Genomic DNA, 22,843 nt, shown 5'->3' on the forward strand with positions numbered 1-22,843 from the left:
ATTTGAAAATGACATATTGGATAAAGGGTTAATATCTAAAATCTATAAAGAACTCATCAAACTCAACACACACACACACACACACACACACACACACACACACCAAATAATCCAGTGTAAAAATGGGCAGAAGACACGAATAAACATTTTTTCCAAAGTAGACATCTAAATGGTTAACAGACACATGAAAATATGCTCAACATCACTCATCATCATGAAAATACAAATCAAGACTACAGTGAGATATCACCTCTCACCTGTTAGAGTGGCTAAAATTAACAACACAAAAAACAAAACAACAGATGTTGGAGGAGAACTCTCTTACACTGTTGGTGGGAATGAAAACTGGTACAGTCACTCTGGAAAACAATGTGCACATTCCTCAAAAAGTTGAAAAAGAATTACCCTACAATCTAGCAATTGCACTACTAGTTATTTATTCAAATGATACAAATACCAATTACCAATTAAAAGTATTTCAAATACCTAATTTTTATAGCAGCATATTAATAATAGCAAAAGTACGAAAAGATCTCAAATACCTATTGACTGATGAAAGCATAAAGAAGGGTGATATATATATGATAGAATATTACTCAACCATGCAAAAGAGTGAAATCTTGCAATGACCTGGATGGAGGTAGAGTATATTATGCTAAGTGAAATAAGTCAGTCAGAGAAAGACAAATATCATATGATTTCACTCATGTGGAATTTAAGAAACAAACCAAATGAACATGGAGGTAAAAAGAAAGGCAAACCATAAAGCTGAGTCTCCATAGAGATCACACTGAGGGCTGCTGGAGGGGAGGTGGACAGGGGGATTGGACAAATGGGTGATGGGCATTAAGGAGGGCACTTGTTGGGATAAGCACTGAGTGTTATATGTCAGTGATGAATCACTAAATCTTACCCGGGAAACTAATATTTACTGTATGTTAGCTAACTGAAATTTAAATAAAAGTTTGGAAGATAAAATTGAGGGACAAAAGCAGAAATATGGAACCAACTGTGCTGTATTTTTCTTGCTGTTATTTCTTACAAAGTATAAACTCTTACTGATCAAAGCAATATAAAAAAAATGCCTTCAAAAGCAAATAATTAGAATTCAAAAGTGTTCTTTGATTTAGTCTATTAATGACAGTACCTGTTTCCCCTCTTCTTGATTATGAAAAGAATGTACAATAGCCTGTGGTTAACACAGATCTTTAGGACAAATGGATATTGGTTTATACCTCCAGCCTCATACGAGTGGAGGGATTGTTGAGTGAGTGACTCATCCTTGATTTAAAATGGCCTTTTTTCTTCCTGGGAATGATGATATGTGTTGCAAGCATAAGAGGATAAGTACTGAAAAGTGCAGTTTTATTTGTGTCCATTATTCTAAAAGTCTCTCTTCTATTACAGGTTAAAAATGGAAACCTAAAGTGTAGTTTTGTTTGGCCTAGGATTTTTAATCCAGAAGTGGTATTTTATAGATTAATCTATACTTTAAAAATATTTTAGGACTGTGTCAGTGCCTCCTGAGTGCTTTACTTACATAAAAAATAGCATAAAATACCATCCATAAGAATAGACAATTTCCTTTCCTCACAGTTTGGTCTAATTCCAGATGCTTTAATGTCTTATATTATCAGTCCTGCTGTCCAAGTCATACCAGAATTGCAAATGGGCACATAGAAATAAATCATTTAAAGTAACTGCACCTAAGAGCACTTCTCGCTAGCACTAAAATACCCTGGATGCCAAAAATGCTACAGTAGTGACTTTCAGGCAAGAAAATACACTTTTTTTAATTTAATTATTCTTCATATTATCCTGGGCAACTTGGTTATTAGAGCTGTATTTAAGCTGCAGAATTCATGTCAAAAAGATCAACTTTATCAGCACCTTTAGCAGAAAGAGATATAGCAACTTTTAAAATTTTTTTTTTCAACGTTTATTTTATTTTTGGGACAGAGAGAGACAGAGCATGAACGGGGGAGGGGCAGAGAGAGAGGGAGACACAGAATCGGAAACAGGCTCCAGGCTCTGAGCTGTCAGCCCAGAGCCCGACGCGGGGCTCGAACTCACGGACCGTGAGATCGTGACCTGGCTGAAGTCGGACGCTTAACCGACTGCGCCACCCAGGCGCCCCGCAACTTTTTAAACACCAAGAGAATACCACGAACTAAATCATTCTGACTTACAAGAAAAGAAACCAAGAAAATAATTTTAGAGATATTAAAATGCATCATACAGTGTCCTTGAAAGAATAGCTTTATTTTTGACTAATGAAGTGTTACAAGTTGTTTTTGACACATTATCCTATAAAACAGATAATTATAGATCCCTATAAATGTAACAACAACCCCTCTACGACAATGAAGTCGAGTTTTTAGTAACTGGAAGATTCAGATGACAGAACATTCAAGTGTAACATAGCAAGGCTATAGCTTGATTGAAAAAGTAGCAAATGTCATTTGTATTAACTATTATATAGAAAGAGATGGTCCTTTTGTGATTTGGACAGCATTCATGATTGTGTCTGTGTTCAGCACTGATTATGAAACAATCTGAAATTTTCTTTGATCCTCAGGGCCACAGAGGGGACTTGTCTGATGTTGGTGTCCTGTGAAGGTGTTTGTGTTTAACAGGAGAACACAATAGCATACCTATGTCTATCAGGCCAATTTCTCACACTGAAACCTGATTGTGCCAGAATAGTTTCTAGCTATCAAGCTCCACTCTTTTCTTTCTCAAAAATTTTCAGTAATGAATCACATGTATGTTCTTAGAACAGATCCTGCTTGTTAATGACATATTATTCTTTGGAACGGGTTCTATTTGTTAATGATATATTATTCTTGGTATGTATGACTTCCCTTTATATTTTTTAGTTGTCATTTATTTTCATAAGGATGTTTGGATGGTAATTGGTTTTCCCAATATTCTTGTCTAGTGTTGAAAGCAAGTTTATATTGACCTCACAATGTAAGTTGCAAACCATTCCCTTTTTTGAATCCTATTAAAAAAGTTTGTATAAGTTTATATTAAGTTCTACATTTTTTAAATGTAAAAGCATTCAACAGTGAATCTATGTGAGTTTTATTTTACTTTGGAAGAATATATTATGCGTCGATTCTATTTTATATACAATTGTCTCTTTATCTGTTTTTTTAAATAATTTTCCCAAAGAATTTTTCCTTACTCTTATTATTGTAAAATTACTGGTATAATAATAATATTTTATGTCTGTTTAATATCGTAGAATTATAGTGGTGCCCATTTTCATTACATATTTTGGTAATTCCTTGTTCATTGTTTTTCCAGATCTCCTTGCTATGATTATATTGATTTTATTAACATTTTTAAAGAATTGGATTTGCTGGTTTTCTTTATTGTGTATGTTTTGTCTTCTCTTTGTTATTTTCTTAATTTTCATAGCTTTGGGTTTTATTTGTCCTTTTTTCCCCTGCTCTATTGATGGAAGAATAGATCATCTATTTTGAGCTTTTCTCTTTTTCCCTCATATATCCATTTAATGCTAGAAAGATATTGAAATTTTAAATCTGTATGCACCAAATAATTATTTCTAGCGTAGTAACCCTATACTAATGTGAACTACCCCATATAGTGTTTTTTGTCTTATTTTTTACTTTGTCTTATATTAGAACATCAGCTTTCTTTTATTTACTTTACTATGGTATGTTTTTTATAGACTTTTATCTGGGTCTGTATGTTTAATGATGTGTCTGTTGTAAATAGTATTTACTTGATTTTTTGTTATTTGTCCTTTTTTTACAGCTTGATAGTCTTTGTCATTTAGTTACAATTTTTAATTTATTCATATTTAATTTAGCTATTATATATTAAATTTTATGTGCACCATGTTATTATTTTACTTTTTTTTCCTGTTTAAGTCTACTTCTTTTTTGTTCCATTTGCTCTATTCTTTTCATTTATAAATTTGTTATTCTTGCTTTTAGTTTTTAGCTTATTGTTTCTCTATGTTCTTCTGAATCTTCTCTCTATGCTTTAAGTTATCCTAGAGATGACAACATGCATCCTTCATTCATTCAATTCTAATTCAGGGGCGCCTGGGTGGCTCAGTCGGTTAAGCGTCTGACTTCAGCTCAGGTCATGATCTCGTGCATATCTTTTATTATTCTCTCATTTTAATCTGAAAGATGTCCACTTAGTTATAAAATATTTCAGTTGCAGGGGTGTCTGGGTGGCTCAGTAAGTTAAGCATCCGACTTCGGCTTAGGTCATGCTCTCATAATTTGTGAGTTTGAGCCCTGTGTTGGACTCTGTGCTGACAGCTCAGAGCCTGTAGCCTGTTTCAGATTCTGTCTCCCTCTCTCTCTGCCCCTCCCCCACTCACATACTTTCTCTCTTTCTCTGAAAAATAAACAAACCTTTAAAAAATTCTAATTCAGATTAGTATAACTTCTTCCTCTGTAATCTCAGAATATTAGATGGAATAATACATCTAGTATGTTTAACCCCTTTTACCTACTGCTTTATTTTTATCTTACATTTTACTTTTACATATATTTTAAGATTTAAAAAAACAGTAGTAATATTGTTAATGTAGGTTTTAGCAAGTGTTCATTTATGTCTATCCACATAATTTTCCTTTTCATTGCTCATTTTTTATAAATTTTTGTGTTTTCTGCAATAATTATTTTTATTCTACTTGAAGATCTTTCTAGTAAAAATTTATTGAAATTTTGGTGGCAGTTTCTGTCCTATTTGAAAAATCATTTATTTTGTCTTCAATTTTGAGGGCTTGTTTTGGGTGGAGGTTTTACCTAACACTAAGTTCTAGGTAATCCGGTATTCCCATTCAGCTCTTTTCAACACTTCATTTATTTAATTCCCTTTGGTTTCATTTAAAAATCAGACCTCAGCTTGTGAAACCTTTTGAGTTGGTGTATCTTTATTCCTACTCATTCCATCCATTGCCCTACAATTTGGTTTTAAGATTTTCTCTTTGTCTTTTCTTCAATAAATCAAAGATATATTAAGGTATACCCCATGTTTTCTTTTTTCCCCTTATGATTTTTCCTTGGATTTGACTTAACTTACTGCATTTATGGAGGAACGTCTAACAAATCTGGTAAATTACATAGTCATCATAGTCATCATCTGTGTATTACTTTTGCAGTATTCTCTCCTTCTTTAATTTCTAAGGCACAAATTATATATCTCTTAAGTCTTTCCATTAGTGTCCTCCATTTTCCTCTCATTATTTTTCTTATTGTCTTCCCTCTGGGTGCTTCAAACGGGTTCTTTTCTATCAACATATTTTTTTTTATTTACTACTCCTACTGTATGCTATTTGTCATCTGTTATTAAAACCTGCTAAGAAGAACCATATAATCCTCTCAATCGATACAGAAAAAGCATTTGACAAAGTACAGCACCTATTCTTGATAAAAAACCCTTGACAAAGTAGGGACAGAGAGGAAATACCTCAACATCATAAAGACCATATACAAAGCCCAACAGTTAATATCTTCCTCCATGGGGAAAAACTGAAAGCTTTTCTTCTAAGGTCAAGAATAAGATAGGGATATCCACTGTCACCACTGTTATCTAACGTAGGCCATGAAGTCCTAGCCTCAGCAAAGCAACCATACAACTAAAAGAAATAGAACACACACAAATCAGCAAGGAAGAATTCAAACTTTCACTATTTGCAGATGACATGATAGAACTAGAACTGATATACAAATGCAGTAAACTCAAAGGATACAAAACCAATGTACAGAAATTGGTTGCATTTCTATACACCAAGAATGAAGCAGAAGAAAGAAACCAAGGAACTGATCCCATTTAAAATTGCACCAAACCCTATAAGATACCTAAGAAAAACCTAACTGAGGAGGTAAAAGATCTATATTCTGAAAACTATAGAACACTTATGAAAGAAATTGAAGATGAGCCAAAGAAGTGAAAAAACATCCCAAGCTCATGTATTGGAGGAACAAACCTTGTTAAAATGTCTACACTACCCAAAGCAGTCTGCAGATTTAATGAAATCCCTATCAAAATGCCATCAGCATTTTTCACAGAGATACAAGGAACAATCTTAAAATTTGTATGGAACCACAAAAAGACCCTGAATAGCCAAAGCAACGTTGAAAAAGAAAAGCAATGCTGGAGGCATCACATTCTGGATGGACCTCAATTTATATCACAAAGCTGTAGTCATCAAGACAATATGGTACTGGCATAAAGACAGACACATAGACTAATGGAACTGAATAGAAAACCCAGAAATGGACCCACAACTATATGGCCAACAGAGCAGAAAAGACTATCCAATGGAAAAAAAGACAGCATCTTTAACAAATTGTGTTGGGAAAACTGGACAGCAAAATGCAAAAGAATGAAACTGGACCACTTTCTTACATCATACACAAAAACAAGTTAAAAATGGATGACAGACCTAAATGTGAGACATCCTAGAGGAAAACATAGGTAGTAACTTCTTTGACATCAGCCACAGCAACTTCTTCTTACTAGACATGTCTCCTGAGACAAGGGAAATAAAAACAAAACTGAACTATTGGAATTTCATCAAGATAAAAAGCTTCTGCACAGAGAAGGAAACTATCAACAAAGCTAAAAAGCAACCTTTGGAATGGAAGAAGACATTTCCAAATGACATTTAGCATAAAGGGTTAATGTCCAAAATCTATAAAAAACTTATCAAATAACACTCAAAAAACAAATAATCCAGTGAAGAAATGGGCAGAAGACAAGAATAGACATTTTAACAAAAGGAGACACCCAGATGGCTAACAGACACATGAAAAGATGCTCAACATTACTCATCATTAGGGCAATACAAATCAAAACCACAATGAGATATCACCTCCCATCTGTTGGAAAGGCTAAAATCTACAATACAGGAAATAACACTGTTGGTGGGAATGCAAACAGGTGCAGCCATTCTGGAAAACAGTATGGAGCTTCCTCAACAGTTGAAAATAGAATTAATCTACAATTGCACTGTTAGGTATTTACCCACAGGATAGAAAAATACTTATTTGAAGGGGTACATACACCGCAGTGATTTTAGCAGCATTATCAACAATAACCAAATTACAGAGAGCCCAAATGTCCATCGACTGATGAATGCATAAAGAAGTTGTATATACAATGGAATATTAGTCAACCATAAAAAAAAAGAATGAAATCTTGCCATTTTCAATGACATGGGTGAAGTTAGAGAGTATTATCCTAAACAAAATAAATCAGCCACAGAAAAGAAAATACCATATGATTTCACTCTTCTGTGGAATTTAAGAAACAAAACATGAAATAGGAGGGGAAATCTAAAGAGAGGGGAAAACCATAATACAGACTCTTAATTATATGGAACAAATAGGTTTGCTGAAGACCACATGGTGGGGGGATATTGAATGGGTGATGTGTATTAAGGAGGGGACTTGCTGTGATGAGCACTGGCTGTGGTATGTAAGTGGTGAATCACTAAATTCTATACCTGAAACTAATGTTACACTATATGTTAACTAACTGGAATTTAAATAAAAGTGTGAAAAATGAAAAGAATCTTATTAACAGTATAATTATATATAACAATTAATAATAATATATGGTGTAGTATATTATTATTATTATTATTATTATTATTATTATTATTCAGCCCTAGTATTACTATTTACCATACTGTTTTTAAGTTGGAATCTTCTATCAAAATTTTTAATCATTTTTTTCTGTTTTTTTTTCTTTTTTCTTTTCTTGGGTTTAATATTCAAACACTTTAAAATTCTTTTTTAGGTAACTTTAATACCTAGATCACCTGTGGGTCTGCTCTGTTATTTTTTCTCAATTATTGGATATGTGGTATTGTCTTTTGTTGTTTTTGTTGTTCACATAAATATTTTATCTATTGCCAGACATTAGGTGTTATAAAAAATGTAATGCTCCAGCGGGCTTATCATGCTCTGCTCTCGGGTACAATAATAAATGTTCAACATAATCCAATAAGACAGGCTATAATGGATAAAAACGCTCAATAAAAGGCCCTGTTAAATCCCATTCTTCCTGCTATTCACCCTGGACCCCAGAGTTTTCCCCAATGAGTCTGGTATATTCATTAGAGCCCTTTTATCTAATGGGCCCCCCTTCACTGTTATTTCAACAGACCGCAGAAAATCTTGCTCTGCTTTTCAGAAGCTTTCCGTGTAATTATTTTTCCTCCTACCCCATGTAGCCCCAGTATATGTCAAAAATTCTGAGGGAAAGATAATTATGTGTTTAAGACACTCAAATCTCCATCAAAAGTCCTCTATATACTTCTGAACTTCTACAACAGCCCTCTCTCTATTTTGTATTAAGCTTTACAAAGGATCCTCAGTCACCTGCCCCTGTTCAGAATTGACAAACTTTTATGGGAGTAAAAGCAACTCTAGAGGGTCAGCGTCTTTCTCTGAGTTTCTTCATTCTCCAGTATTTTATCCCAGATCTTTTTAAGCAGAATTCTGCTGTGTTTGAATCAAGGATTTCTATATGTTACCTGACATCTTTAGTTTTCCAAGTAGGAGCATTCATCTGTTGCCAGATATCCCATCCCACCCAGAAGCAAAATGTATGTGACATTTTTAAAGACTATATAATGGACTCTAATCAGTGATGAGTAGTTTATATCTTAATATTTTTTACTTGTTTCAGAAATATTCACCATCGCTCTCTAGGTTTTAACTGAACGCAAGAAGTCAGGCTAGTGTAATCCATGTTTTTTGGCCCAAAGTTTTTTCAGACACAGGAATATATTTTCAAATGTGATCATTGAGTGGTTTTTCATGAATATTGCAAATTTAATTTTGAATGAAGTAATTCTAATTAGGAAGATTCTACATCATAACTCTACTGTATGGCTGGTATGAAGAACATATAATAATAAAGATAGTAATGATGATGATATTAATGATAATTTATTGGCATCTATTATGTTCCAGGCACTCTGCATATTTCTATGTTTAGACTACTTTACTTATTTTTATAGCATCATTTTAAGAGACAACCATTATTATTCACAGTTTCAGGAAAGGGTTTAAACTGATATTTAGAATGGTTCATTTACTACCCATAAGGCATAGAATCTGTAAATAGCCTATTTCAGATAGCACTGAGGCTGCCTTTTACCGTTAAACTGTACAAATAAAAATACAGGATTAGTCTTTGAGGAAATGGACATTGCTTTGTGTTGCTAATTTCCTACATTTCTAGAACAATTTAATAAAATGCCTGAGTACAGCAGCTTTATTTTATCAAAATCATATGGATTGCTCTATTTGCATGCTCTTGAGCAGAAGCTAAATTAAGAGAAAAAGGATAAATAAATGAAGTGACACCCTTCTCTCAGAGATAGCGGAACATGCATGCCAAGGAAGGATATTCATTATGCAAGGAGTAGAATTTATTTCATTAAAAATTACACAAATAGTTTGAGGAATATTAAAAATTCAACTATACACTTTTACCAAAAATAGGGCATTAAAAAATTTTAGAACACTTTTACCTTCGTACTAAACATTTCCACTTTGGTTCATTTCAGTCAATATCTTGTGCTTCCGTGGAAAGGTACCATAAACCTTGTTATAGATGGCTAATCTAAATGAGGTAGAAATTCCAAAAAACTCTGAGTGTAGAGAAAATTTTACATGCTTTTATTTGTCAGGCCAGCATTCTTTCATGAATCCCTTTCAAAATATTTATAATGTCTTGGTATATTTTTCCAGAAACTGATAACTTCATCCATTTTTATTTAAAAAAGAATAGGTTGACAATTGTTACTATACTTTTTAAAGTATTACTAGTTATATTCTTAAGTTTTTAGATAAACCACTTTCCATCTAGGAATCATTTTACTTTGTTATATTTCAAAAATATAGTGTGTTAAATAGCATTTAGAAAAGGCATCTGAATGTTTCATCCCAGAATATTTGATAAGAAAAATATTTTTTTTAATTGAAGCAAAATGCACAATTATCTACACATGGGGAAATCTCTTATCTTTGCCAAATCAAAAGTTTCCATCACTTTAGTTCATTATTCCCAAAAGATCTGAACGAATGCACGGTTTTGCGCATCACATCTTAGACAGAGACCAGGTCTACATTTCAGTCCTAGAGCCCGGATCCTACTGAGGATAAAAGGTGAGCACAGAAAACTCATTCTTATCTTACACAGCAGCTTTGCAGCTTTTTTGGCACTGTGAATATTCTAAAGGATTATACTGAAGATGGGATTTTCTCAGGTGGTTATTTGTTCTGTTTTCATCAGACACACTAATATGCAACCCAGAGCAACTTTAGAAATATTGGCTTCCTTTATCAGCTAGCATCTCTATTTAAGACTTATAGTAATGATTTGCAGAAGTTTTCATTTGTGATAGAAAGGATTTTTCCATTTCTTCTGTAGTAAGCTACCTGCAATTCTCTAGTGTTAGTTAAACTTAGTCTAATGGATTATGAAATAAAAATGCAATCATGTCTGGGAAAAAGATTTTCCTTTTTCTCTAAAACAGTGATTCTACTGGTAATCTTCCCTGGCTATCGGCAGCAATAATAGTCATAGAAACAATGTTTTGTCCCAAAGAGCAAAACTTAACTCAATATTTACAACAAAAAAGGTACAGAAGGCCCCAGATAAAGCTATAATACTGCAGTATTGATGGTGGGAAAACACATAATTGGCTCCCTTGAAAGCCTTATCAGACCACAAATATTAGCTCTTATAAAATTGTCCAATTAGGTCAAGATCCAGGAAAGGAAACATTTTCTCCAAGGCATTTTTGTTGTTAAAATAAAGTCAGTGAAATAATAACCTTTACTATTATTAACATTGTAACTCATAATCCCTATGATGAAAGAATGCTTCCCCTTAAAAGTAGACAACGGAATATTAAAGCTTTCTTTTTTAAATGTCTGTCTTTTAAAAATTAGTTGATTTTTTAAGTTATGATAATTTATTTTTTTCTGATGACCAGCCGTGTAGTTATCATTGCACTTTTTTTTTCTTTTAGCATGAATGTAAGTAAAATTTGAGTCTCAGAATATTCAAGATATACATAAATATGACACAAAAAATTAAATTATTAAAGATGATTTTTATTAGTGATGCTCTTGCAATCATACAAAAGTAAGCAAATGCTTCTTCTGTAATAAAATCCATAGCATTTAGAATTATTTTTTTAAATAGATAAAATAGTGTTGTGCTTTTAATGTGTTTTATGTTAGGTGAATTTTGAATTGTGTGGTGCTCCCTCTTACCTCACAGCCTAGTGGCATCCTCTAAATCACTTGTGCCTGTTAGCTGTGCACAAAAAGACATCCTTTCTGGCAGTGGACATAGGCAGCCAGCTCGAGGGATATCAAATTTCTTATATCATAAATGCGCTAAACTTCCTGAGAATGTTCTTAGATGGAAAGCATATGAAGAAGATGCTCTTCTATTTAAACGGTACCAAGAAGTATCCTGTCAATTGCTTTAAAACCTGTATGTATGTGGGCATATATATCATAAATACTTGCAGATAAACTTGTTTAGTGATGTAAAAAAGAAAAAAGGATGTTATTGAAATAAATAATTTATCTTAATACCATTAAATAATTTTGTCTAGAATGCAGATTTCTCAAAAGACTCATTGCACAAGTGTTGCTCACACATTTATTTCTCATCAGGATTTACAATTTTATGAGCACTCAGATAGCAGACAGAAAAAAAGTTTCTTATGTTCTTGCCAAGAAGCACTGAACAGAAAAAAGAAAAGAAAGAGAAAGCATTGACATTTAAAAGGATCAAAAAGTAAGATTTTCTTAAGTACTAAGTACAACATATTCAATAAATATATAGTGTTATTTATGTTTACTTTATTGGTGCAGCTTATCTTTTCCTTCAGTAAATTAGATTTTAAGTAGTATTAAAGTGATAATGTAAAATTTTCCTTAAGGCAATATACTATATAGTATTAAAAAAAGAAAATTATTGTACGCATGAATATTTCTTATATGAAAATAATGCTTTAAGTTAAAATGGCTCTTTATTCAATACTTATTATATGATTAATTTTTTTAGCTACTTAACAATATTGGGAAATAACATATATATGAAAACAGTATATTTATAATGTATTTGTTCCTGAGAAACTCTACACTTTTAAAATAGCTTAACTAGGTGAATACTATACTTCTAAGCTAGGTTATTCTTTTAGAAAATAGTTTTTTATAATATTTATTTACACATGTGTTTTCTGATTTTCAGAAAATAAACTCTTTATGTGTTAATTTTAACTTATTATTGTTCTTGGTTCAAAATCATAGTTATTATACTCAATAATGTCATGATCTAAATTTGTAAACTTATTTTCACACATATATATTTAAAATATCCTATATATAATTAAAATTTCTTTTGAAATACACAATTTATTGTCAGACTCTGCAAAGATCTACATATGGAGATAGCACATTTTTTTAAAATATAATTGGGGCGCCTGGGTGGCGCAGTTGGTTAAGCGTCCGACTTCAGCCAGGTCACGATCTCGCGGTCCGTGGGTTCGAGCCCTGCGTCGGGCTCTGGGCTGATGGCTCAGAGCCTGGAGCCTGTTTCCGATTCTGTGTCTCCCTCTCTCTCTGCCCCTCCCCCGTTCATGCTCTGTCTCTCTCTGTCCCAAAAATAAATAAACGTTGAAAAAAAAATTTTTAAAAATATAATTTATTACCCTTCTTATAAGTTGAAATATCACTACATGAAATATACAGTTCTTTAATATTGTTCCACTAAAATTACTATTCTGAGGAAAATGTATTTTACACTAGTCAATTAAATAAGAAAAAATATTTGCCATGTATCTTCAACTTTTGATAATATGAAAAATAAATTATGGAATTGAGGGCAGTGACCTTTGAGCTTTACTGACCCTCTCACAGAACAGAGAGTATAAAGAGCATGTTTCCTGGCAGCATATGGATGTGTAGAGAATAGAGTATTTCTAAGATCTTGTGCTTTGTATGTAAAACAGGTTTTGTCTCTCCATAAGAAATCATCATTGTCAAACTTTGTTTTTAAGGAGTTGCTTTTTAACCATTCATAACAAAATTACTCAAATTATCTTGTTTCAAAGATTTTATTCCTAGTTTTGTTTATGGTTATAAAAGCATTCTTAATAATTTTAGAAAATAGCATATGACAAGATATAAAGTATGGAAAAATACATTTGTAATAAAATAATTGAAGTGTTGAAATGATACATTTTATAGGAGATGCTATCATGTGTATTCATTTATATATATTTCTGAATATCTCAAGTGAGGTCTGGCTGCAGAGAAAAAGCAGCAACAAATCCAACTTCTCAGCTTTTTAAACTCTTTAACCTACATAGTGTTAATACCTTAATCACTATATTTATATTCAGGCTTTAAAACAGAAGTTCTAAGAGGAAAAAACACAAACCACTCCATGACTTGCTTTGTACTTACAAAGCACAGGCCCAGAAATAAAATTTTATAAATGTATTTACCCCTCCACAGTAGAGAAAATAGTGGGGTCTGGGGAATATATATTTTTAGATCTGCCTTTGGACATCTGGCCTCTGGTCAAGACCCCATAGATACTCCCTGGGGATAAAATTTCAGGGTAATGCCCAGGTTTAGCACCATTGAAGGAGCTGATCTGCCAATCCCATTATAATATCCTTAGCTCTCTAGCTTGGTACAAGGAGTCTCGACTTTTTCTTCAACACTGAAGTTTGAAGCACTGAATATTGACCACATCCTTGGGAAGATTATCAACAAGGACAGAGAACTGACACAGATGATAAGTACGGAAATACCGTGTTTATTTATATCTTTGAACCTCTTTAAAATGTCTAAGAAATTGCTGCTCTACACATTTAACCAGGGCTATAATTTTCTGATAAAAGACTGTTGATGTCTCTATGATATTGCAAATTTCTCCTTGATTTATTTGGGGGAGATGATTAAAGTTTTTCTTAGTAGGAGCTCAAAGAAAAGCATTAACAAAGAATAGGACTTCTAGGTTTTATGTAAAATATAAATAATAATAGTAACATTAACTGAAAGCTTATTATAATAACAATAGAGCAGTCTGAGCCATTTAAACACCTCCAAAATTCCGTAATGGAATAAGTACCATTTTACCCACACTTTAGATATAATGAAGATAGGCCTTATAAAGTTTCTAATAGCTACATATCTAATAAAACAAGAACGTAGGATTCAAACTCAGGAAATTTGAATTGACAACTAGCACTTTTAAATAATAGCAAATAGGGGCGCCTGGGTGGTGCAGTCGGTTAAGCGTCCGACTTCAGCCAGGTCACGATCTCGCGGTCGTGAGTTCGAGCCCCGCGTCGGGCTCTGGGCTGATGCTCAGAGCCTGGAGCCTGTTTCCAATTCTGTGTCTCCCTCTCTCTCTGCCCCTCCCCTGTTCATGCTCTGTCTCTCTCTGTCCCAAAAATAAATAAACGTTGAAAAAAAAATTAAATAATGGCAAATAATTGAAGACAACAAAATAACACCAAATAATGTTAGTAACCTGATAAAAGTAATTATTTTTACAAATTATAATAATCCTATAACCCTTTCCTTCTATTCTGTATGCAAATTATGCATTTTTATCTGACAAGGCTCATGTCATGTAGTTGAGTAAATTTTCTTTGTTTACCCAACTTGTTTCAAATATATTCAGGAGAAAAGATTTTATTCTGTTCCCAGAGGAAAATGCAGATGAGCCTCATGACTTTTCAGGTTACTTTTATGTAATGAAGACTCATATTTTCCTTCAGTCGTTAAATGTTCTTACTTCGGTCATTGGAATGCCCACTCCCATGCAAATGTTAAACCTGTTCCTCTTGGGTCATCTGTGGTCAAGGACAGGGATGTGGTCAGCCTTCTCTTTCCACCCAATCTCTTCTGTCAGCTTGCCAAGTGCGGTTTCTGACCACATTGGGGTTGGTCTGCGGAAACAGAGTTAGGAGACGCACAAAAATTACTTTTAGCAAGCATTATTTCCACATCCCCTTGAAATCTATGAGCCCAGAAGTGTTTAAATCTCTCTCTTTTGAGGGTGCTTTAATGGCTTTTGAGGAACTCTCCACTGGTGGAGATCGCTTACCTGCATTTCCTTTGACATGAGTGATGCATTCAGCTCTGGCCAGTGACTCCCCATCGAATTCTGTTTTCTTTCCCTGGCCCAGTTCATATAAACTTTTCCTACAAGTGTTTACAATTCTTTCAGGTTTCTGTCTTTCCATTTGGCTAATATAAAATGCTAAGGAAATACCCTTTGATATTGCCTAAATGAAATATATATAATATGGGGGGAAGGGGGGTACACTTCTTCTTTGTCTGCTTATATAGCTGCTAGCAGTTGATCTCTTGTTTTCTCAGTGTCTCCAGTTGGAGTCAGATATCTGTCCTCTGTGGTCCTCTAATTTGCCTTTCTGAGTCACCCAGTTAATGCTGTTCTCATTTGGCTGGAAATGAAATGAAGACACCCCCAAACCCTCCTACTTGATGGAGGTATGAGATATTTAGAATGCTGGTCACTATTTCCAATGAAATCTTACTTAAAAATCCTCTGCCAGGGTCACAACTTTATCCTATTTATGTCCCCCATGTGCCTTTGACTTTCAGGAGTCATGTTTCTAGTCCTTGTCTATTTACTTTACTTGAAAGTAAAATATTTGCAATGTGGGCCCTTGTCAGTGTAGAATGTATTCATACTTCAGTCAACCCAAGATAGAAAGAACCCTAATTAGACATTCTGCACCACAAAGGAGTCAATCAATAAAACTAAAATACAACCTTTGGAATGGGAGAAGGTATTTGGAAATGGCATATCTGATAAAGGGTTAGTATCTGAAATCTATAAAGAACTTATTAAACTCAATACCCCAAGAACGAATAATACAGTTAAAAATTAGACATGAATAAACATTTTTTTTTCCAAAGAGGACATGCAGAGAGCCAACTAACACTTGAAAAGATGTGCAACATCACTGATCATTGTGGAAATAGAAATCAAAATGACAGTGAGATATCTCCTCACATCTAACAGAATGGCTAAACTCAACTACACAAGAAACAACAGATTTTGGTGAGGATATGTAGAAAGAGGAACCCTTTTGCACTATTGGTGGGAATGCAAACTGGTGCACCCACTCCGGAAAAAAGTATACAGATTCCTCAAAAAGTTAAAAATAGGACTACCCAATGATTCAGCAATCACATTACGAGGTATTTATTTAAAGAATACAAAAAAAATACTAATTCAAAGGAATGCATGTACCCCAGTATTTTTAGCAGCATTGTCTGCAATAGCCAAATTATAGAAACAGCCCAAGTGTCCATTGCCTGTTGAATGCATGAAGAAGAGATGTTCTACACATACAATGGAATATTACTCAGCAATAAAAATGAATGAAGTCTTGCCATTTGCAATGACATGGATGAAGCTAGTGTTATGCTAAGTGAAATAAGTCAAAGACAAATACCATTTGATTTCACACATAAATGGAATTTAAGAAATAAAACAAAGGGGCAAAAGGAAAAGTGAGAGAGAGAGGCAAATCAAGAAACAGACTGTTAACTATGGAGAACAAACTGAAGGTTATGAGAAGGATGGTGTGTGGGGAGATGGGTGAAATAAGTGGTGGGGATTAAGGAGGGCACTTGCTGTGATGAGCATGAGGTGTTGAATGGAAGTGTTGAATCACTAAATTATACACCTGAAACTAATAATATACTATATGTTAACTGGAATTTAAATAAAAACTAAAAAAAAATACAAAAGAAGGAAGTGGGTTAATACAAAAAACAGAAGAAAAAAAGCTTTAAAATAAAATAGAAAGGGAAGGGAAGGGAAGAGAGGAAGGAGGGAAGAAAGCAAGCAAGAAAAAAGCAAGAAAGAACACATTTTTATATGAGAAGTCATCTTCACATGAAAGGACAGAGATCTAATCATTTTATAGAGACAAGAAAGAAAAATAAATTAAGGTTCAGTAAGTGTAACTTATTTATGGCTGGAATAAGAACTATGCGAAGAAAGTCATATGATGGGATACGTTGGAAAAAAATCTGTATGGAACAATTAAGAAAAGGCTGCATTTGTGACACCATTTAGAATGCAATGAGGAAACACAGAGAGTTTTAAAGGTAGTGAGTTACTTCCTTGTTATGTTATTTAAAATATCTGAGAGTGTAATGTAAGATGATATAAGAAGAGGAAAGATGGAATCAGGGAAAAATACAAAGCAGGAAGCATGGTATTCTAATTGAAAATTGATGAGGAACTGAAATTCAACAGCTGTAGATGATTGTGAGAGAAAAGAAATCTTGAGATATATTAAGAAAGCTGATTTTATAGTTTCTTTGAAAAAATTGGGTGTGTTTGTGTAAGATGGAAAAAAATGTAATAGAGGCTCCTGGGTGGCTCAGTCGGTTAAGCATCTGACTCTTGATCTTGGCCCAGGTCAGGATCCCATGGTTTGTAAATTTCAGCCCCGTATTGGGCTCCTCACTAGCAGTGTGGAGTCTGCTTGGGATTCTCACTCTCCCTCCCTCTCTCTCTTTTCCTCTCCTATTCTCTCTTTCTCTCAAAATAAATAAATATATATTAAAAATTAAGTAATAATTTAGCTATATGTATACACTCATGAAGGGAAAGCCACTTTTTCTTTCTGAGAATAGCATGAATTTCATATTGTAACAAAAGTATTTTAAATTATTCTTATGAATTCTTCCAATGATACAGTAGCAAATGCTGTGGATCCCCCTTACCCCCAACCCCCATCTTTTCAGCACTTATAGTGGCTGTATGCTCCTTATCAGTGTTCTCTGCCTGAGGGCTGTGTCTCCAGGGAGCTTCATCCACATCAGTGCGGAAACAGGTAGACTGTTTCCAACAGGTAGACTGTTGGGAGAGTGAGAGGTTAATGTCACTCAGGTCCAAGCAAGATGACTGTAACGCTTCTTCTCCGAAACATCTCAGCAGAATTGAGATTTATTCACCAACAGCAATAACTCCCTCAATACACCCTGTATTAGCTTTTCCCAGTCTTGTCTTATCTAAGTCCTCACTTTTGCTTTCTGGCATCATCAACCAATATACTTGCCTGCACCAAGGCCTTTAATGAGGGCTCATTTGGAAGATATTCCAAACGAAGACCAGTATCAATTGCTATTGATCCTGCTATAATTATAAGATTCTTTGATAGGTATGGAAATAAGGAAAGACATACAAATTATTACTACATAATCCATGATTAAAATATAGTTGCAGGACTCGAGAACAATTATGTGCTTTAGACTTGGACATCAGTTTATCCAGTAGAGTGCCATTATGTATTACACTTACATTTAAGATTATTTTTCACCATTTCTGGAATTGCCCCTTGCGCTTGCCTTTCAAATATGAATTATAATCACGTTTTCCACAATGTCCCTTTTTTGAAATACTAGGATAAATATTATGAAACAAATGAAGTCATTTATTAATTTGGTGATTGAGAAATTATAAAACACAGCTATTTGGAATATTCCTTATCTAGGCACTTTAGTAATATAGACATTATCTTCATAATATTTTATTGCATCTATATTTTGCTTAATCTACTCTTAGTATGGTTCATAAATTTATTTATCTCCAATAAAGCTTTATAGGAAGGCTGATAATTGTACTTTAAATTGGCATAAAATATACATAGTGTAACCAAGAAAATATCGATTTGAGTTTTGATGGTGATTACTAAATTATAATATGATATTTACATTTGTGAAAGTTATCAAAAGTTTTCAAACAAGGACACTTTGATAATCAGTTCAAGGTTTATAATTTAAGTTTCAACAATTGTTATCAAGAGCCACCAGGAACCAGGATGGCAGAGAAAACTGTTTTCCTAAGTGTCTCTCCATATGCCCAAGTATATGCTAGTCTTGACTGCGAAATAGACCTTGCAGCTCATCTTAAACTTTGCTTGCCTGCATAGTAATATTCCCTTGTTGTTCCAAAATCTATTGTCATTGGCTTTCAGAAGTTTTGTTTTGCTTTTTTTCTTTATTTTTTTGAATAAGGATTCCGTTTTATGTCTTCTCATCTAATTACTGGTATGAGTAATTGTTGAAACAAGTGATTCTTGCTTCCATAACAAAATAAATGAGCCAGTTTGCTGGGCTAATATAAAATCAATTATTATTTATATCAACTTTGTTACCATGCAACTGCTTTGCTGGCTAAATAATTTACAAACCTGTCAATGAAAGAGAACAATTCAGTACATCAACTACCAAGATTAAATTTATCAAATCCTATTACTTTAGTGACCAATTTTAGAAAATTTTCTCATTAAAACAATCTCCGTTCTCCTTAATCACATGGCCTCAGAATGTTGGAGTTTTTAAAGCTATATTTGCATAAATCTAACCATGGTTGCCTATCAAATATTTTCCAAAAGCTTCTCAATAATATTTCCTTTCATTTCCTTTTCTGTGGGGATGCTACAGAGGCATTATGCATCCAATAGGAAATAATTTGTCAGCCAAACCACATTCCAACCTAATTATGCCCACCTGGTACATAGGAACTCTACCCATGTGCTAAGAGCGTTGAAATGAATACGCTGTCTTTTTTAATGCAATAAACAGTGGTGTGGAAATGTGATTTTTTGCTTGCTGCTAAGTTTTATTAAATGCAAAAGAAAAAATAACAAGGGTTTCAAGAATCATAAAAAAGATTAAAGCACAAAATATGGCAAATCCTTCATAAAATCCACTAAGCATTCTAAATTTAGAAAGGTACATCTTTAGTATATGGAAAGAGACAAACTGCTAAATTGTCTTAAAAGGAAGTTTCCAAGTTTCTAGCATGATGTATGATGACCTATTGGAGAAAAATATTTATTTTTTGAAAAGGCTGCTTGCTCAAATGTTATTCAGTTGATGAATTGTAAGTCCTATAGTTTTCATCAGCATGCTGGATGTCAATTCTACTTTTTGCCTGGGATGTTATTTCACCTGAAAGCTGTTCAGTGGCACACAGACATCTGTGTTGTCCTGCCGATTAAGAGTCCAAGTGATCTGGCAGGCGTTCAAAATGATTAGCAATAGAAAACCTCATTTGGAAAAGAGAAACATTCATAAGGATCTGAGTTCAGTGACTTTCCTTTGTGTCTAGACTGCAGGAAGAAAAAAAATCATTTTTAAACTTAAAAGAACACATTTTGAGAGAAAATATTGATAGTTTTGATGTATTTGTTAGTAGCAACTCTATTTGATGTAGAGTTAATAGCAACTCTACATTTGCCTTCTCCCTTTACTGTTAGCATCTGAAGAGCTTTGCAATATGACAAGTATATTGCTTTACAATTTTTCCCTTACTGTCACTCATAGATTTTACATGTTTCAATTAGTTTAATTTGTTATTTACTCAACATTGGTAAATGTTTTGTAAAGCTCATCTTGAAGATTCTTAGCATTTTAACATTGTTCGAGTTTTCTAGTTACAGAATTGTCCCCATACTCTGTCAGCCATGTCCATTTACATTCTGATTATAGCCTGCATTTCTGACCTAAAATGTCTTCTCAGATTTCACTATGTGATATTCATTGATTCAATCATTATCTGTTATTTTATGATTTCTTCCAGTGCATATTTTCTGAGTGTGTAATTTCTGTAATGGTTTCCTGGCAGACTATATTGCCCCAAAATATTCAGTATCACTTTCCTTGAGATGATAATACATACCAGTCGTTCCTCTCAGACATCATGAGATGATTTGCCGGGGCTAGTGAAATGTGACATTTGTCGGTTCTGAACAGAAACCTGAAGAGCCAGTTCATGGTTGACATATTTTCCTTCTATTCTGCTTTTGTGATAGGAAAATGCTTTAAAGAGAACTGCTACATCAAGCAAGGTCCTGAAAAAGCACAAAGAAGAATAAACCCTTAGTCAAATCACTATGAACACGTAGAGTGGGTTAGAATAAACCTTCATTGTAAACCACTGAAATGTAGCATTGTTTTCTATTGCAGCATAATGTAGCCTATCATGCCTGAAACAGGACTTACTATTTTAAGAGTTAAAAGATGCTGGGATCAGGGAGGATCTTCACTGGCAGGCAAGGTGTTGTAACAGAAAAAAACAAAAACAACAACAACAACAACAACAACAACAACAACAACAAAAACTTGTACCCAAATCCTTCTTCCACTTTTTGAAACTCATTTGGTCTTGTGCAAATCACTTTATTCGTGAGCTTCAGATTTTGTATATGAATGCAATTTCTAGTGAAACAAACATGTCAGTGGTTCTGGGGGAAAGAATGATGTCACTTCTAGGCCCAATTTTATTCATTTTAATAAGCAATTACCTAACTATTTTGGCTGGTAGAAACTTCATACATGAGAAGTCTGTCAGTTGTGTGCTAATTCAGAGACAATATGGTAGAAAAACTTTTTCTTATTATTCATATGCCCTACTCTTTATAGTTTATAAAAGGAATGTCATATACTGCAAGAGCCTGGTTATTATTTGTATAATGTTATAATTGTGACATCACATGATTTATTGGCTTTTCACAACAGAATCTGAGGACAAGGGATAGAAAGGCTAATTGAATTTAGTTATGGTGACAACTTCCACTGACATGAATCAACACTAAGTGAAATAGCAATACATTAAAAATGCAAAAATGAAAAATAGAATTCTCATAACAAAACTTTCTCCTTGAAAACAAAGGAGAAGTATACTGATTTATCAAACCATAGAAATAATCTAGCTATCTTTTTGAGAATGGGTATATATATATATATATATATATATATATATACTTTCAGTTCAAAGTATTCCTCTTCCAGGATTAGTTTTATTTGGTCTTTTTCTTATAGCATTTGCTATGCAAAGTATATGAAAATAATGCCAACAGTATTCAGGTAAGAAAAAGAAAGAAAGGAAAACAGTGTGGTAATTTGGAGAGTTAAGCACCAGTTTAATGGATTTCTGTTATTTGGTTCCAACAATTGTTTCTTGTATGAATGAAAGAATATAGATTCGGTGTCACTAAATATTCCCAAAGTTTTCAAAGGTAATCAGATATCTGTATATTTACACATAAAATCTTTTTAATGTTGTCATGAATCTAAACCTACATAAGATTTATCTCAGCAATGTATAGATCAAACAAAATAATAACTATATCTTCAAGTGGACAATTTGTAATAATTACTCTATAGATTTATAATTATCAGATATTTATAAATATCAGTTAACTATAATTATCATTACTATAAAGATTTATAATTATCCATTAATGGAATTATATGGAAGCATTAAAGGCAACATAATAATTTTCTTCAGATGGGGCTTCATTTCAGTGAAGAAAGCCATTACCAATATCCAAGATAGAAATATTACATCACTTTCCATTGCAGAGCAAGTCCATTATTTTGTCCCATTCTGGGATGCAGACATCTTAGTCCAGACTGTTATAATGTCTTCTCAGGGCTAATTTTTTTTTTTTTATGGCTTCCATTCTTGTTCCTCCCAAATGTTTCTCACAACAGTCAGAAAGATATTTATAAAATATAAAAAACCATTACGCTACCTCCTTCAAACCATCTACTGATTTTGCATTGCAAGTAGAATCAATAGTAAAATATTTCCTTTTGCGAGAGAAACCCCTTTTATTTACTGATCCTGCTTCACCCTCTGAAGCTACCATGTATCCTTCTTCGATTCTCTAGTTTCTTTCTACTCATTGAAAACATCAAATTTTCTTGCTGGGAAACTTGCCAAACTTTTT

This window comes from Felis catus, chromosome B1 (genome assembly GCF_018350175.1).
Source record: "Felis catus isolate Fca126 chromosome B1, F.catus_Fca126_mat1.0, whole genome shotgun sequence".
Lineage (NCBI taxonomy): Eukaryota > Metazoa > Chordata > Mammalia > Carnivora > Felidae > Felis > Felis catus.